Here is a 15,177-nt window from a genome sequence, read left to right on the forward strand (position 1 = left end):
CGGATGAGTTTTTGACTCAAAACCGATCCAAACCGCACCGCGAACACCCCTAGTCGTTATAACACCAAAATGTCAGTTTCGAACATCTGAAGCGTACATTGGGTGCACACCCCAATAGGGACTTTCTAATTCTTTGACATCATCTTTCACAATAGGATTATGACGATGATAGAAGAACTGGAATGAAACCACGAGTTGAATACTGTTATTAGTGTCGGTGCTTTCTTCCATTAACTTGATCATGTCAATGCAGCATTTCCCGTCGTACCAAAAACTGTTACCGTCAAGCCGCATAATCTCGCTTGGCATCCAATACCCGTCATAGCTGAAACTTGGGCCATGCATCACTTTAACGCAATACTTATGTGAGTAATATGACAGTTCAGTTACGTCCACTTGGTGACTCCCATAGAATGCAGGAAACATGACACAAAAGATGAATCCCAACAAGCTATCACCTTGGGCAACATCTAGAGTAACGGTCCCTCTTTCTGGGTTTATATATCTGAACCATCCCGCGTCTGCACCTGATAACACACTTAACTTGGGATGATTGTGCCAGTGATTCCACACAGAAAGAAACTCATCCGTATCCTCCTTAAATCGCCATGGTGTTGTAGCACATGTAGGTGCTGCTGCTAGTGCTCGCTTTAGTCTTCCATAGGCATGTTCCATAATTCTGTTTCTTGCATTCCCTTCCAATTTGTTGCAGTTGGTGAAATTGAAGGACATATCCTCAAATTGCTGCTGCTGGATTGGCTCTTCAGCCACAGAATCCAAAGCAGATACAGATACAGTGTGTAGCGAGCGGCAGTAACGATGCTGGAAGCTCTGCTATGGACTCAAGGCTCTCACAGGATCTCACGTTCAGGTATTTCAGCTTCTGGGAACATACAGCAGACGGAGGAACTTGACGCAGACTCTTGCAATGAGAGATACTCACTTCTCTAAGATTTGAAGCTTTTGATAAATCTGGGAGCTGGATTAGGCTTGACGAACCATCAAGATCCACTTTCCTTAGACTTACAAGATTCTGAAATTAATTAATTAAAAGGTAGGTAGGTATACTTGCATGTGTATGGATGGAATCAAATTAATTTCACAATCTTGTTTCCATACCTGTTCACCTTCCCAAAGCGTTTGCAATCCACTGTAGCGCATTATGATTTCAACAAATCTCTCAGCACCAAAAGAATACGGAAAAGATTTCAAAGGAAACTCGTCCCAATGAAGATAGCTTAACTTCTTTGGCAGGGATGTAATTCCTTCTGGAGCACACAACTTGTTTTTGGAATCCGGTGCATGAAATCTAACAAGCTTCAGTTCTGGCATTCTTTCAAATGTCTCAGGGTGCAACCTTGTCATGTCAATTTCTGACATGTTTAAAGTGATACTTTGAATAGCTTGAGTTCCCTGCATAGTATGTATGTCAAAATTAAATATATATCAAAATGGGACAAATTTACAATCTGGGTAATCTTATGCTTACCTTATTGTGTTTCAGTACTTCATAGGTATCACAAGAATCCCATAGTCTACTGCGTTTTCCTGGATCATCTAGACATTCTTCGCGAACAATTTCACGACCCATTTCTCGAATTAAGTCATGCATTGACACACAACCATTTGAAATGGAAATAAGAGCTTTATTACAAAGATTTGTCAACCCGATAGTTGTTGCGTATCCGCAGGAATCAAGAACAGATTGTATCATCTCTTCTTCTGAATTTGTATAAAAGAAACATGCAAGATGCAAAAAGATGTTCCGATCATTACGATCCAGTTCATTATAACTCAATCGCAGTATACTTTGGATTTTTTCATCAGGCATCTTTTCAAGTTTGAGCAGTTCACTTTCCCACTCTCGTTGAGTTTTTCCTTTAAGAAAGGAACCCAAGATTTTCAATGCTAAAGGGAGGCCTTTGCAATAGTTAAGCACTCTCTTGGACAACTCAACTTGTTCTGCTTCTATATTGCAGTTTTGCTTGAAGGCATTCAGGCTGAAAAGCCGAAGAGAATCATCAGAATTCAATGTCTCAACTTCATGTATATGATCAGCATCCGCCTTAACAAGGACATGCTTGTCTCTTGTTGTCACTATGATTCTGCTACTTGCCTCAAACCATGTATGTCCTCCACATAAATCTTCCATTTGGTCTGAATCATTGACATCATCAAGAACAACAAGAACCTTTGTTCGACTAAGTCTTCTCTTGGCAAAATTAGTTATTCCACCAGGCGTGACAAAGGAACTTGCATCTTCTTCCTTTAGCAGTTTCGAAAGAAGTTCTTTTTTCAAATGTTCTATAACATATTTCTGAACTCTTTCTCTTACATTGTCCAAAAAGCAAAATCTTTCAAATCCATCACACAATATATTGAAAAGTACTCTAGCAAGCGTGGTCTTACCAACACCGCCCATGCCCCAAAGGCCAATAATAGAAACTGCTTCTGATTCTGTGCACAACAATGATTCTAGCTCTGCAATTGGTTCATGAATTCCAACAAGACCCTGCATCAGATCACCTTGGCATGTTTGGTTTAACCTTTGTATGACCCGTTTGACAATTTCATCAATGAGTTCATCATCATTGCTGCATAACATATGAGGCAAACTTCATATTGTTATTGTTGTTGTTGACTTGTTTAGTTTTAATATATAAAGCGAAGCATTTAATGTGAGAATGGATTTACCCCTTCCACAAAAATCTCATTTATCAAAAGATACCCAGTCTAATATTGTCATGATGGGTCTACATTATATCAAAGAAGAAACAAAATAATCTAGGAAACAAATGAAAGAGAAAAAAGAAAAAAACTGACCTGAAGATTGATGATGGTGAATGCAATCCAGACAACTTGGCAGCTTCCTTGAGAGCATCTCGCCATATTTGCACCTTGTCTGCAGATCTTATCTCATGATTAGCAAGTGCATCGTGATAGCTTCCCCTTTGATGGCGCACCCATTTTTTCTTCTGCATTCCATTATTTTGACTAGTTCTTCCAAACACCACTTGGAAGAAGCATAATCATGGGAGAATATGATCAAAGCAATTTGTGATTGTTCAATGGCTGTAAGGAGTGAGTGTGATATTTCAGTTCCTTCCCTCAGCATGTAATCCACATATGTGTCGATGTGTTTGTCCTCTAAAGCCTTAAGCAGATGGCTGAGAAAACCGCGGCGAGTGTCTGCCTCTGAAGCTGAGGAAGACATCATACTTAATAATTTCAGAAGAAGCATGCGCAGCCATATCCTCTTCCTAGCAAAAATTATTGAAGATCACACAATTACCTGCTTCATCATCGATGAACACATGCATATAAATGAAAGGACCTAGGCGAGACAACAAAATAAAGAGAAATTGAAAATATATGACTATGTACTGAAACGAAAAATGTAAGGATACCATTGTTTACAAGATAATTAAGGGAGTTGGAAACAAGTGATGAGGCTGGAGGAGACAGTATCAGCAGTGTGGGCAGTTAAGTGTGCAATTCAACTAATTTCAAATAATTCAGATGAGAGATGTTGTGCTACTGAACTAAGGCATGCCAGGTCTTGGTTGTAAAAACTAAAGAGTAAAGTAGTACAGTGAAGTCAAGGTGTGGAGAACACGCAAACAATACATAGAAGTTGGATAGTCCAAACTCCAAGTAACAGTTTTTCCGCCAAAATGAACACTGTTAATGATCTCTCTCAATACAACACGTGGCCAAGTCATTTCTCCCAAAAGAGAGCACTGTTCGCTACAGTTCGCCGAAGCGGGAATTTTCCGCACAAATCAGATTCCATCTCTTCCCTTTTAGTTTTGGAGTTTTGGTGACTGAAAATTAAAAAGCAACCCAAAAGAAAATTTATTTTTGTATATTTTTGTATATTACACACTAAAAATAATTTACATATTAATAATTTAATATGTATAAATTATAATGTGTATTATAATATATTAGTAGCAATTAACAAATAAATTTAAAAAATAATAAAAGTGTATAAATATATAAAAAATTAAAAAGCTATTTAAAAATATAGGTTTAGATTAATGTAAAAAATAACAATTATAAAAAAAATTCTTGTTTTGATTCTTTTTATGACAACAGTAAGTCAATAACAATTGAATAAATTTTTTAAACAATTAAAATTATTAAAATAATATTTTAAAATAAGATAAAAGACGAACTTTTATCAGATTATATAATTGTATATGTTGAAAAATAGAATATTTCAAAATTTATTTCAGATGATAAATTTATAATTTTAATTATATGAAATATCGTAAAATAAATTTTAAAATATCAAAATCCTAAAGTATGTAGTTGAATGTTAATTTTTACATAATATAATTGTTAATTTTAACCTATATATTATAAATTTTATTTTATTGGCTTTTTTATGTTATATTTTAATTTATTTTGTATTTAATTTGATCCCTCTTAAAAAATTTCTGGATCTGCCATTGGGTGGATTAATGATTCAGTCAAATTCCAGTCTTTATTATGGACAGGATATGAATTATCCCGGAGAGAATATAGGAGTTTCAGCTTTTATTAACATAAATTTTCATTCATGTACGAACAAATTTCGGTTCATTGATGTTATAGGAAGGTTAATTTCTGATTGATGTTAGTCTTTATTGAATAATCACTTTTTTGTTTTATAAATTAGCTTTTTAAAATTTTTTATTGAATAGTTACTTTTTTGTTTATTGAATAGTCATTTTATTTTGTTATGTCAAAGAGTTTAAATGTTTCTAAAACTGACTGAAATCAACATTTTTTTCAAATAAGTTTTTTCCAATAGTGATATATACACTTTTTCGATTCATCTAGTCTATTAATTTCGGTTCATTTGTGTTTTTTGGGCTCTTAATGTTTTATAAATATCCTAAATCCATTCACTGGAACCTAAAAAAAACAACAGTCGTCAGACAGTTCTAACAGATATATACATTAACATTAGATTTTTCATTAACATTAGATTTTCAATAACATTTACATTAATATTCACATATATACATTAAAGAAGAAGTGTTTATTTTTTTAAACAAGTTAAACAAAATAGTGTTAATTACAACGAGTCAAAGAAACTATAACCTATTTACTATCTATATGCGCAGATGTGAATTTACAAAAAGGACTTGAGAGAAAAGTAGATGACTTCGGGAGTCTTATGGCTTTAGATGCCTGAATCACTTTGTCTCTAATTTTGTTAATTTTGTGGAACATAATGTTTGGACCATATTCGCACCTGAAGGCATCAATTTCTTCCTACAATTCAATTGAAAGGAATTAGTTACATAAGAAATGAACCGAATTTCATTAATTTAGAAATTACTTACTTGTTTTCAGTTTTTATATTGATACTTTTTCCTTTTTTAATCTTTGAGGATCAATTGTTTCCAACCATTTTATCACGTATATCGCGCAATCATAACTAAAAAAGAAATAAGTAACATATGATTAATAGTATACACAATGAAACACATTAAAAATAGCACTATAACAAAGAAAGATTTTTTACTTTGTTCGTTGACCGCCGTGTCTGATATATTCGGCTTTAACTCCCTCTCCGTCTTTATCAAGGGTTTTGTCCCAGCATAAACCCTCATCTGAGATACTATTAATTCCGGAAAAGGATACAAAAAGTAAAATCAAGCACAAGCAGTGATTGAATAAAATGTGATAAACATTCTATCAGTAAGAAAAATATTTTATGTATGCAAAATAACTCAACTGAACACTTAACAATCAAGTGAATCTAAATCACCAACTCCAATGAACCGAACTCCATTCATGTTTGAATAAAATGTGATAAATATTTAATCAGCAAAAAAAATATTTCTGCATGCAAATGAATTCAATTGAACACTTAACAATCAAGTGAATGTAAATCACCAACTCTAATGAACCGAATTCTAATCATCTTTAAATAATTTACAACAAAAATATGTATGATGTAAATAACTTACATAAACTTGTTCAGTTTAATTCTTGTTTCAGGTATTTCATCTTTTTTTTGTTGACAGGATCAAGTATATAAAAGGCCATCTTTTTGACATCAACAATCCACAACCACCAATAGTCTCTATTGTAAATTGGTACAAACAGCTGAAGTTTAAAAAATTGATAGAATATTTCAGTCTAAATGATAGCAAACGACAGAATTATCAAAGAAGTTTTAGAAATCACAACTTACAAATGAATAGATGCCAATTTTTTTTGTCAAGAAAATAAAGGTAGTGTGCATATTGTTCGATCCAGTAGGTCTTGTTGGTATTTGGATCAATGTATTTCATATCATAGTTTTTCAACATAAAATTCTATAAAATAAACCTCAATTAAATTACAAATAAACCAAATTATTTATCAGAATCAACAAATTATTTAGGAAATAAAAAATTTGGCTTACCAAAATATCTATACTGCGTTTTCCTGAATCATCTAGACATTTTTCGCGAACAATTTCACGACCCATTTCTCGAATTAATTCATGCATTGACACAATTGTTTGAAATGGAAATAAGAGCTTTATTACAAAGATTTGTCAAAGCCGAAAGTAGTTGTGTATCCACAAGAAGAGATTTTATCTGCTCTTCTTCTGTATTTGTATCAAAGAAACATGCAAGTTCCAAAAATATATTTCGATCATTACGATCTAATTCATTATAACTCAGTCGCAATATACATTGGATTTTTTCATCAGGCATCTTTTCAAATTTCAAGTTTGGCCAGTTCACTTTCCCAATCTTGTTTAGTTTTTCCTTTAAGGAAGGAACCCAAGATTTTTAATGCTAAAGGGAGGCCTTTACAATAATTAAGCACCCTCTTGGACAACTCAACTTGTTCTACCTTTATAACGCAGTTTTGCTTAAAGGCATTCAAGTTGAAAAGCCGAAGAGATTCATCAGGATTCAATGTCTTAACTTCATTATATGATCTGCGTCAGCTGTAACAAGAAAATGCTTATCTCTTGTTGTCACTGTGATTCTGCTACTTGCCCCAAACCATGTATGTCCTCCACATAAATCTTCCACTTGGTCTGAATCATTGACATCATCAAGAACAACAAGAACTCTTATTCAACCAAGTCTTTTTTGGGCAAATTAGTTATTCCACCAGGCGTGACAAAGGGAGTTGCATCTTCTTCCGTTAGCAGTTTGGAAAGAGGTGCTTTCTTCAAATGATCTATACCATACTTCTCAGCTCTTTCTCTTACATTGTTCAAAAAGCAAAATCCTTCAAATCCATCACACAATCTATTGAAAACTGCAGTCGCGAGAGTTGTCTTACCAACACCGTGTCGTATCCTTGGTTGTGTTGGTCACCACCTTCAAACATGCAAAAGAATTTGCTAAGAAACTACGCACGTTTATGAAATTGACAAAAGTAAAATCATGCTGATGTACTTATTATTTGTGTTACATACAGTATCTTGTATGTTCACACTTCACAGTAACCAATAGCCACTACCACTAGCACCTGGGAAATATTATATTTAACATGCAAAATGTCTGTTTAGAACAGTGTCTTTGGTTGTGTTGGTTAAATATAAGATTAACCAACCTTCAATGTGCAAAATCCTAAAAGGAACTAGGTAACAAACTTCGTTAAAATGGAATCTCCAACTTGCCTCGCTTGAGTGGTTTATTCCCATATAATTTTACTCATTTCTTCGTTAAAAAGAAATTAACAACTTCTTATTGTCTTGTTTCTGTAATTATTGCTGCTGCTTTTTTTTTTCTTTTCCTTTTTATGTTGTTTCGGTTGATATATATATATATATATATAATATTTTTTATTTTTATTAACTTAGCAATTTAGACCTTTTTCTAATACTAATAAAAAGACAAACTTCTAATGCCAAAAAACTAAGGAAAATGTCTCATTGCTCTTTAGATTAGAGTGTTTTAATAATCTCTACTGTCCATGATGAAAAACAAGATGAGAAGAATCTGTCGTTCAAATTTCACGTCGATCTAACGGTGAAAAAATAAAAAACTGCTACTCAAATATTGTTGTTCTGTGTAACAACGAAAAACTTATTTTCTCTCAATTTCTTCCACTATAGACCTCTAATCAATATTTCCACCATCCAAAATAAAAAACAAAATGAAAGGAGCACAATGGGAAAAATTTTACTTTTTGCCTAATATTTTGTCGAAATCGCTCACTAATTTTTTTGCTTTATCTTACTAAATTTATTTTTATTGCTCAAGGACTGCATCTATGGAGTCTCTTTCCGGTAGAACCAAAAAAGTATCTCTTATTACCGTGTAATGACGGATCCAAAAAATTTTAACAGTAGAGGCAAAGTATATATAACATAATAATTATTTGTGTTTAGCTAACATGTGTCTTAAGGACGCATGACAAGCTTATTATTAGTTGAAGATTTTAAATTTTTTCATTTAATAACTGCAAAATAAATTCATTGAAAACTTAAATTTTTTATATTTTTAATACAAATATTTTTAATTTGTAATCTTAATGTATTTTTAGGACATAAGATAGATAAACTCTAATAAGTTTTATAATAAAAATTAGCTATCAAATTATTCCTTAATCATGTATTTGTGTATAAAAATATTTATTGTTTAATTTATTTTTAATATGTATTTTATATTTTAATTATATTTTATATGGATAGTTACTTTTTATGTACATATATCATAATTATTGTTATAATTATATTTTGTTATTATAAAATATGATTAATTTTCAAAATGTATAATTTATAAATTAAAATATTAAAATAGTAAATTTAATAATAATAATAATAATATATAATTTAGAATTCTATGTTTTAGGTTTCATATTTAAAAAAAAAATTGGGTAATCTTTTTTTAAATAATACAATTGAAATATCTCTTTTTCTATATATATCACTAATGATGGTTTCAGTGGCTAAGAGAAGGGGGGTTGAATCTTAGCCCCTTTTTGCTTGCTGATACTTGCTGGACTTAGAGAAAGCTTTTCTGTTTTTAGCTCGTCCCTAGTCATGAGACATTTTCATTTTGTCTCGTCATTTGACACGAGGCATTTTTTATTTTTCATCTTGAACAGTAAAAACAGAATTGAAGTAGGAAGAGAGAGAAGATAACACCCAGATATATCCTGGTTCAGCTGCTAAGTGCAGTGCAGCCTACATCCAGTCTCCATCACAACAATGATGGAATTTCACTATAATCATCCAGATTACAACTTGTAAAGTGCTAACCCAACTTACAAGGGGATTCCCACAGAATCATGAAACACAACACAGATGTACAAAGGAACTCTAAGACATCTATGGCTTTTTCTTTTAATTTTGCACTCTCTGCCTTTTTCCGCTCTATGGCTTTTTCTTACAAACCTCACTGTTTGCCTTTTTCCATGAGACTCAAGACATGACAAAATTAAACAGAAAAATACTAAACAGAAAACATTGAAGGAGAAGAGAACTGCTAGCTTAGGTAGCTCTGAGAACTCTGTGCCTTGCACTCTCAAATCTTACTCCTTGATTCAAACCATGACTGTTCACCCCTTTTATAGAGAAGTGAAGCCTTCACAGTTTGAAAACACACACCCGAGCTCAGCTTCTTTTCCTTCAACAAAACCGGTTCGGCCATACAGAGAGAAAAGGTAACTGGTGGACGAAATTGTGATTCCTATTTTGTGCCTTTTGGCATCATTGTGAAATTATTCCTTTTAGAAATTGACCTTCTTTCACAACTCCGTTCAACTAACCAGCAAGTGTACTGGGTCGTCCAAGTAATAACCTTACGTGAGTAAGGGTCGAATCCACAGAGATTGTTGGTATGAAGCAAGCTATGGTCACCTTGTAAATCTCAGTTAGGCGGATTAAATATTGATTTATGGGTTTCGAAAATAGAAATAAGAAAATAAATAATAAAGGGATAGAAATACTTATGTAGATTCATTAGTAGGAATTTCAGATAAGCGGCATGGAGATGCTGTAGAGCTCTCGGACGCCTGCTCTCCTATTCCTTCTATTCAATCCTTCTTACTCCTTTCCATGGCAAGCTTTGTATAGGGGTTCACCATCAACTGTGGCTACTTTCATTCCTCTCGGGGAAATATCCTATGCGGCTGTCACTCGCACAGCTAACCAGTCTGGAGGCATCACCCATGGCTGATGGCTACATCCCATCCTCGCAGTGAAAGCTAATGCTCACGCACTCTGTCACAGTACGGCCAATCACCGGTTGGTTCCCGCTTCCTACTGGAATAGAATCCCTCTTTTGCGTCTGTCACTGACGCCCAGCAGGTTGCAAGTTTGAAGCACGTCACAGTCATTCATTACCGGAATCCTACTCGGAATACCACAGACAAGGTGAGACTTTCCGGATTCCCAGGATCCTACTCGGAACACCACAGACAAGGTTGGACTTTCCGGATCCTCATAAATGCCGCCATCCATCTAGCTTATACCACGAAAATTCTGTTGGGGAATCTAAGAGATATACATTCAAGCTTGTGTTGCATGTAGAACGGAAGTGGTTGTCAATCACGCGCGTTCATGAGTGAGAATAATAATGAGGGTTATCTAACTCATCACATTCATCATGTTCTTGGGTACGAATGAATATCTTGGAATAAGAATAAAAGAGGAATTGAATAAAAGAAAATAGAATTTCATTAATCTTTGAGGTACAGCAGAGCTCCACACCCTTAATCTATGGTGTGCAGAAACTCCACTGTTGAAAATACATAAGCAAAAGGGTTCAGGCATGGCCGAATGGCCAGCCCCCTAAACGTGATCAATGATCCCCTAAGATGAAGGTTAAAACAAAATTGAGATCAAAGATGTCTAATACAATAGATAAGTGTCCTATATATACTAGACTAGCTACTAGGGTTTACATAAGTAAGTAATTGATGCATAAATTCACTTCCGGGGCCCACTTGGTGTGTGCTTGGGCTGAGCTTGATCAATCCACGTGTAGAGGCATTTCTTGGCGTCAAACTTCAGGTTATGACGTGTTTTGGGCGTTTGACTCCGGATCATGACGTTTTTCTGGCGTTTTACTCCAGACAGCAGCATGAACTTGGCGTTTAACGCCAAGTTACGTCGTCATTCTTCGAATAAAGCATGGACTATTATATATTGCTGGAAAGCCCTGGATGTCTACTTTCCAACGCCGTTGAGAGTGCGCCTTTTGGAGTTCTGTAGCTCCAGAAAATCCATTTCGAGTGCAGGGAGGTCAGAATCCAACAGCATCAGCAGTCCTTTTGTCAGCCTCTTTCAGAGTTTTGCTCAAATCCCTCAATTTTAGTCAGAATTTACCTGAAATCACAGAAAAACACACAAACTCATAGTAAAGTCCAGAAATGTGAATTTAACATAAAAACTAAGGAAAACATCCCTAAAAGTAGCTTGAACTTACTAAAAATTACCTAAAAACAATGCCAAAAAGCGTATAAATTATCCGCTCATCACAACACCAAACTTAAATTGTTGCTTGTCCCCAAGCAACTGAAAATCAAATAGGATAAAAAGAAGAGAATATACTATAAAGTCCAAAATATCAATGAATATTAATTTAATTACATGAGCGGGACTTGTAGCTTTTTGCTTATGAACAGTTTTGGCATCTCACTTTTTCCTTTGAAGTTCAGAGTGATTGGCTTCTCTAGGAACTTAGAATTTCAGATAGTGTTATTGACTTTTCTAGTTAAGCATGTTGATTCTTGAACACAGCTACTTATGAGTCTTGGCTGTGGCCCTAAGCACTTTGTCTTCCAGTATTACCACCGGATACACAAATGCCACAGACACATAACTGGGTGAACCTTTTCAGATTGTGACTCAGCTTTGCTAAAGTCCCCAGTTAGTGGTGTCCAGAGCTCTTAAGCACACTCTTTTGCCTTGGATCACGACTTTAACCACTCAGTCTCAAGCTTTTCACTTGGACCTTCATGACACAAGCACATGGTTAGGGACAGCTTGGTTTAGCCGCTTAGGCCTGGATTTTAATTTCCTTGGGCCCTCCTATCCATTGATGCTCAAAGCCTTGGATCCTTGCTACCCTTGCCTTTTGGTTTTAAGGGCTATTGGCTTTTTCTGCTTGCTTTTTCTTTTTCTATATACTCTTTTTAGATAACTTCTCTTTTTTTTTCACTGCTTTTTCTTGCTTCAAGAATCAATTTCATGATGTTTTTCAGATCATCAATAACATTTCTCTTTGTTCCTCATTCTTTCAAGAACCAACAAGTTTAACACTCATAAACAACAAGATCAAAAGACATATGCACTGTTCAATCATTCATTCAGAAAACAAAAGCATTGTCACCACATCAATATAATTAAACTAAATTCAATAATAATTTCGAAAATTATGTACTTCTTGTTCTTTTGAATTAAAACATTTTTCTTTTTAAGAAAGGTGAAGGACTAATGGAATTTATTCATAGCTTTAAGGCATGGTTACATACTAATGATCATGAAATGAAGACACAAAACATAGATAAACACAATAATTAAAAACCGAAAACAGAAAGAAATAAAGAACAAGGAATGAATCCACCTGAGTGAGGGTAGTGCCTTCTTGAAGGTCCAATGGTGCTCTTTGAGCTCCTCTATATCTCTTCCTTGCCTTTGTTGCTCCTCCCTCATTGCTCTTTGATCTTCTCTTATTTCTTGGAGAATGATGGAGTGCTCATGATGTTCCACCCTTATTTGCTTCCAATAATTGTGTGGAGGACAACTTATCCCCTGAGGTATCTCAGGGATCTCTTGATTTGCAGCCACATGTTCTAACCAACTGAGCTATTCCAGCTTACATGAGTTATTCCATCTCCCAAGACTCAGAGGTGGAAGCTTTTTGTCTTCCCTTTGAGGTTTCTCTGGCTTTAGGTGCCATTAATGGTAATGGAAAAGCAAAAAAGCTATGCTTTTACCACACCAAACTTAAAATATTGCTCGCCCTCGAGCAAGAAAGAAAAGAAAAGTAGAAGAAGAAGAAAATGGAGGAGAGTGAGGGGAGATGGATTTGGCTATATGGGTGGGAAAGAATTTTGAATTTTGAAGGTGAGTGGGGTTTATGGGAAAGGGTGAGTGGTGAATGAAAAACAGAAGGGATGACCATGAATGGAGAGAGAGAGGGCGAGGTAGGTGGGGATCCTGTGAGGTTCACAGATCCTGAGGTGAAAACAAATACCATTCCTTCACCATATAGGCATGTAACATGCCTCCATGCATCATCCTGGCGTTCAAACGCCCATTTGTGCATGTTCTGGGCGTTAAACGCCCATGTGATGCTTGTTTCTGGCGTTGAACGCCAGTTTCAAGCTTGTTTCTGGCGTTCAGGGCCAGATTGTCCTCTGTGTGCGCATCCTGGCGTTTAACGCCAGGTTGTTGCTTGTTTTGGGCGTTCAGCGCCAGAATGGTGCTCTGTTCTGGCGTTGAACGCCGGCCAGATGCACCTTCTGGGCGTTGAACGCCAGCCCGTGCTGCCTCCAGGGTGAAAATTTTTTTTTCTTCTGTTTTTGACTCTGTTTTTAATTTTTTTTTTATTTTTTTTCGTGACTCCTCATGATCATGTACCTAATAAAATACAAAAATAACAAAGAAACAAAATAAAATAAAATTAGATAAATAAAATTGGGTTGCCTCCCAACAAGCGCTTCTTTAATGTCAGTAGCTTGACAGTGGCTCTCATGGAGCCACAAGGTGATCAGGTCAACTTAAGTGTGATATTTCCAACACCAAACTTAGAGTTTGGATATGGGGTTTGGACACCAAACTTAGAGTTTGGTTGTGGCCTCACAACACCAAACTTAGAGTTTGACTGTGTGGGCTCTTCTTGACTCTGAACTGAGAGAAGCTCTGCATGCTTACTCTCTTTTGTCACAGAGGGATGGCCATGTGCCTGAAACACAAGGTAATCCCCATTCAATTGAAGGACTAACTCACCTCTGTTGACATCTATCACAGCTCCTGCTGTGGCTAGGAAAGGTCTTCCTAGGATGATGCATTCATCATCTTCCTTCCTAGTGTCTAGGATTATGAAATCAGTGGGGATGTAAAGGCCTTCAACCCTTACTAGCACGTCCTCCACTACTCCATAAGCTTGTCTTATAGACTTATCTGCCAATTGTAATGAGAACAAGGCAGGTTGTACCTCAATGATTCCCAGCTTCTCCATTACAGAGAGTGGCATAAGATTTATTCCTGACCCAAGATCACATAGAGCTTTTTCAAAGCTCATGGTGCCTATGGTGCAAGGTATTAGAAACTTGCCAGGATCTTATTTCTTTTGAGGTAGAGTTTTCTGAATCCAAGTATCTAGTTCACCAATGAGCAAGGGAGGTTCTCTTTCCCAAGTTTCATGACCAAACAGCTTGGCATTCAGTTTCATGATGGCTCCTAAATATTGAGCAATTTGCTCTCCAGTCACATCTTCATCCTCTTTAGAGGAAGAATATTCTTCAGAGCTCATGAATGGCAGAAGGAGATTTAATGGAATCTCTATGGTCTCTAGATGAGCCTCAGATTCCTCAGGATCCTTAATAGGAAACTCCTTCTTGCTTGAGGGACGTCCCAGGAGGTCTTTCTCACTAGGATTTTCGTCCTCCTCCTCCCTAGTGCATTCGGCCACTTTGATTAAATCAATGGCCTTGCATTCTCCTTTTGGATTTTCTTCTGTATTACTTGGGAGATTATTGGGAGGAGTTTCAATAACTTTCTTACTCAGCTGGCCCACTTGTGCCTCCAAATTTCTAATGGAGGATCTTGTTTCATTCATGAAACTGAAAGTGGCCTTTGACAGATCAGAGACTATATTGGCTAAATTAGAATTATTTTGTTCAGAATTCTCTGTCTGTTGCTGAGAAGATGATGGATATGGCTTACTATTATTCAGCCTGTTGCGTCCACCATTGTTAAAACCTTGTTGAGGTTTTTGCTGATCCTTCCAGGAGAAATTTGGATGATTTCTCCATGATGAGTTATAGGTGTTTCCATAGGGTTCACCTAAGTAGTTAACCTCTGCCATGGCAGGGTTCTCAGGATCATAAGCTTCTTCAGAAGCTGCCTCTCTATTACTGTTGGATGCATGTTGCAATCCATTCAGATTTTGAGAGATCATGTTGACCTGTTGAGTCAACACTTTGTTCTGAGCCAATATGGCATTCAGAGCATCAATTTCAAGAACTCCTTTCTTCTGAGGTACCCCATTA

The 15,177-nt window shown here is 35.7% G+C and overlaps 2 pseudogenes; both read right to left on the reverse strand.

Moving 5' to 3' along the window:
- Positions 1-727: 727 nt before the first annotated feature.
- On the reverse strand, positions 728-3,589 carry LOC130946266 (disease resistance protein RPV1-like; annotated as a pseudogene).
- A 3,119-nt stretch (positions 3,590-6,708) lies between these two features.
- Positions 6,709-7,651, reverse strand: LOC130945621 (disease resistance protein Roq1-like; annotated as a pseudogene).
- Positions 7,652-15,177: the final 7,526 nt, after the last annotated feature.

This window comes from Arachis stenosperma, chromosome 8 (assembly GCF_014773155.1).
Source record: "Arachis stenosperma cultivar V10309 chromosome 8, arast.V10309.gnm1.PFL2, whole genome shotgun sequence".
Taxonomy (NCBI): Eukaryota; Viridiplantae; Streptophyta; class Magnoliopsida; order Fabales; family Fabaceae; genus Arachis; species Arachis stenosperma.